The sequence below is a fragment of the Pelodiscus sinensis genome, chromosome 4, assembly GCF_049634645.1.
Source record: "Pelodiscus sinensis isolate JC-2024 chromosome 4, ASM4963464v1, whole genome shotgun sequence".
Lineage (NCBI taxonomy): Eukaryota > Metazoa > Chordata > Testudines > Trionychidae > Pelodiscus > Pelodiscus sinensis.
In genome coordinates this window covers 94,066,573-94,070,408 of record NC_134714.1, presented here as the reverse complement: position 1 = coordinate 94,070,408, position 3,836 = coordinate 94,066,573, and positions in this window count along the sequence as shown.

The following is a 3,836-nucleotide window of genomic DNA, read 5'->3' as shown; positions in this document are numbered from 1 at the left end:
GGATATTAGTTTGAAAAGTGCCTCGGGATCCTTCCCATTTCTGTGAATTTGCGTATGTATTCAAAATAACAGCACATTCTCTGGTACAACCAGACTTTGTGCCTCCATTCTAAATGATGTGATCCAAGTACCTCAGTATGGAGCACACTTTCTGTTAATAATTATTGTAAGGTCTGATTTTGATAGGCGCTGAACACCTGCAGCTCTTCTTGGTTTTGGTAGGACCTGACATCTCTCAGCATCTCTAAAAATCAGGCCAAACAGCATCTGACACAATAGCTATAGTTGCAGGGGTGGCAGTACCTGTAAAATATTCCAGGTACATTTCTGTGCACCAAAATTCCTCACTTTTAGAAAATAATTTCCCCTTTTCAAAAGTATAGCCTTGAGTGAGAGAGTAGCCGCAACATAACTGAAGTAATTGCTTAGCTAGGAGGTGAAGGAAAACTGGTGTATACCATATTGGAATCTGTACTATAGGAAGTTTTAACAACATTTTCAATAGCTATATTTTTAAGTGCTGTTATGTTAGGCAGAGAAAGAGCAGAAAGGATTGTACACATCTGATCTTCAACTATCATGGCTGCCATCGACAATCTAAATTGGATAGGTCTGATATTTTCCATCTGCCTTTCTTCATTTTATTTGATTGATTCATTTCCACTCCACATCGGTTTCCAGGACGGTGCTTTATTTGCACTCTCCACTAGGTGGCAAGCATATTCTGTCACCTAAATATTCTGTCACCTAAATTCTGAAGTCTTAACACCAGCGGTCAGCAACCTTTCCGAAGTGGCGTGCCAAGATTTAACCCTCCTGTCCTGAGCCATGCTGCTCTCCCAGGAGAGGGGGAAGGGCTCTCTCCACCGTGTGCCCAATGGACCACTTGAGTCAATGTAAACCTTTCTGTGGACTACCAGTTGCTAATGGAAACTCACTGTTAATTACATAATTATAACCCAGCCATTTTGCCAGTGCTGCAGCTGGGGAGAATGGTTTAATTTAAATTATTAAACAGATTAAGCACTTTATCATGTTTATCAAACTTCGTTTTAAATAAAGTTAAAATATTATGTCCAACACAAAAGGTTTTAATATTTTATTATGGCAGGCATGGGGAACCTTTTTTGGGTCAGGGGTCACTGACCCATAGAAAAATCAGTTAGGGACCACACAAGTGAGAAGCAAAAAGAACCCCCCAACCCGCACTGATGTGGCTTCACTCTTCTGGTGCTCCAGCCCCCACGGGGTAAGGGGAAGGGACAGGGAGGACTGAGGTTCAGGGTTTCCAATAGGCCAGATTTGCTTTTCTGGGGTTCCAGAGTTACTGGATTTTGTGGATCCCTTTAGGTGCTGGGGTGGGAACAAAAATGTGCAGGGCAGGACACCTAGCGAGTGGGATAGGGATGCAGGATCTTCCCTCTGCTCCAGCCTCATTCCCTTCAGCCCCATGATTTCCCCCCAGACCAATCCCCTGCATTGCCCCATGTCCTCAGTGCAACCCCTGCCCCTTCCTATCCTCCTCACCCTTCCTCCAGCCCCCACAACCCTGTGTCCCCAGGAAGAAGTCTGTAGCTGGGAGGGGGGGGGGGGGTTAATCTGTTGGCTTCCGGGAGCTGCAAGCCCAGGCAAGGCTGGGAAAGCATCAGATACGTGCACACGCCTCTTCTGCCCCTTCCCCTAGCAGGAAGCTGGAGCGGGGGGAAATGTTTTTCATTTCCTCAGCAGTGAGAGTTCCTTAAAATTTCTTATAGCACCCTAGGTCCCTGCCAGCTCTTTACATAGCTCCCTGCTGGCTTTTGACGCAGCTCATCCAGCTCTTGCAGGAGCTGCTCACCAGGGTGCACCTGCTTACTTTCACCTCTGCCTTTCCTTCAATTGCTCATCTTTCAATCTCTTTTTATACCATAATCCCACTAGTCTTCAACTCATCAAGTTTCCTGAATAATTAAAAACCGAATTTCTTAAGTATATAATCAGATGGAAAAGAAAAAGTAAGCCCACAGCTTGCTTTGATCCGGCCTTCAGCTTGGAGGAAGCAGCTCTGCACACTACAGTTCCCTCTGCCCCCGCCTCAGCTGGGGGAATCGCAGTGCAGGGAAGCTCTATCCTTGTGCTTGCTTGCAGGCTCAACCACCATCACTCCCACTGGTTGGGAATAGTGGCCATGGGGAGCAGTGCGTGCAAGTGCAACATGGTATGGAGCCACCGCTACCCTGCCCTGGGAGCTGTTCCAGCTCAGTGCCCCATTCCCCTGCTCCCTCCTCTGCCCAGACCCCACAACCCTACCCCACTCTGTACCCTACTTCCTACCCACACCCCCGCCCCTGCACCCTAGCTCCTGGCAAGATCGCACACACCCAGCTTGGTCCTGTACCCTACCTCCCACCCAAACCTCCACAGTCCACCCTCAGCCCATTCCTATACCCTTCTGCCCAGACCTCGCATCCCCACCTCATTTCTGCACCCTACCTTGCACCCCCTGCAACTTATCCCGTCTAGACCCTGACTGTTGCATCCTATGCCTCAGCTCACGCCTGCACCGTACTTTCTGCACAGGTAATGCCACCCCCAGCCCACTTCTGTACCCTATCTCCTACCCAGGCTCTGCATCTCCATCCTGCTTCCTAGCAGCCCCTCCCACACAATGAACCCCTCATTTTGGCCCCACCCTAAAGCCTAGGAGAGTTCCAAAATCTATTAGCCCTGGGCCCCCAAAAGAATTAATCTGGCCCTGAGGTAAGACCTGAGCCTTGGTGTCCCCATCCCAACATGTGAGACCAGTAAGTTCGGGGGAGGGGTATTTTTATTTTTGCTTCTCACTTGTGTGTGGCCCCAACTGATTTTTATGTGGCTCAGTGGCCCCCTTTGCCCTGGAACTAAGCCACGACCAATAGTACATTACAAAAAATTACCCAGGGTTTGGTGTGTACGGGGTGGGGTACATAACTGGGGCAGAGGATCAGAGCTGGCTCCAGCTGGACACTGCTTACCAGAGGTGGCTCCTGGGTGGTGGTGCAGTGAGGATAAGGAAGGTTCATCCCTGCCCAGCTCTCAAAAGCAGCCAGCAAACTCCCTCCATCCCAAGCCCTGTTGTGCCCCCTCTCTGCTCTGTGGAGATGGAATACAGGGTGTGGGGGGGGCGCACCCTGACATAAGCACCCCTCCTCGCCCTTCCCTGCTTTGTACCACAAGCAGGAGGCTCCCAGGGAGGGGCAGCCCCAAGGCAAAGGGCAGGAGCTGCGCAGCAGTAGGAGAAGTGCCAGCTGAAGTGCAGGCACTTGATAGCCTCTTGGCCAAACCAGTCAGGCTCACCTGTCAGAGGCACCAAGATCTATAAGTAGCTCCGGATCTACTGGTTGGTGACCACTGCTCTATGAAGGATGGAGTACCAGGCTTACCTACGGATTCTCCTTTAGGATGCGATTGGCAAAATATTGTTAAAGAGCTATTAAAAATGTGTCTCTTCACACCGCGCAGGTGTTCCTCTTACGTTTCATAAACATTGCTGCTGGCCAAGTGTCACCTGAGGCGCCTACACATTTTGGCCACTGCTAGGAGCCAAAGCCCTGGCTTTCAGTGACGTGAAGAAATACCCACATCTGGCTTTTATTCCAGGGCTGTTCTGTAACTTTTACAGCCCCAGCTGCTGGAACATCCCCCCCCAAACATGCCCATAAGGGTTTTACTTTGTTCACTGGCAACGCTCAAACTATTTCCATTCGCGGCACAGGGCGCGGCGGGCCGCAGGGAGCAGCCTCCCAGCCCGCCAGGGGAGGGGCAGCCGCTTAATGCATCCCAGAGCGGAGCGTGCCCCGGCGCTTGCAAGGGCCCTG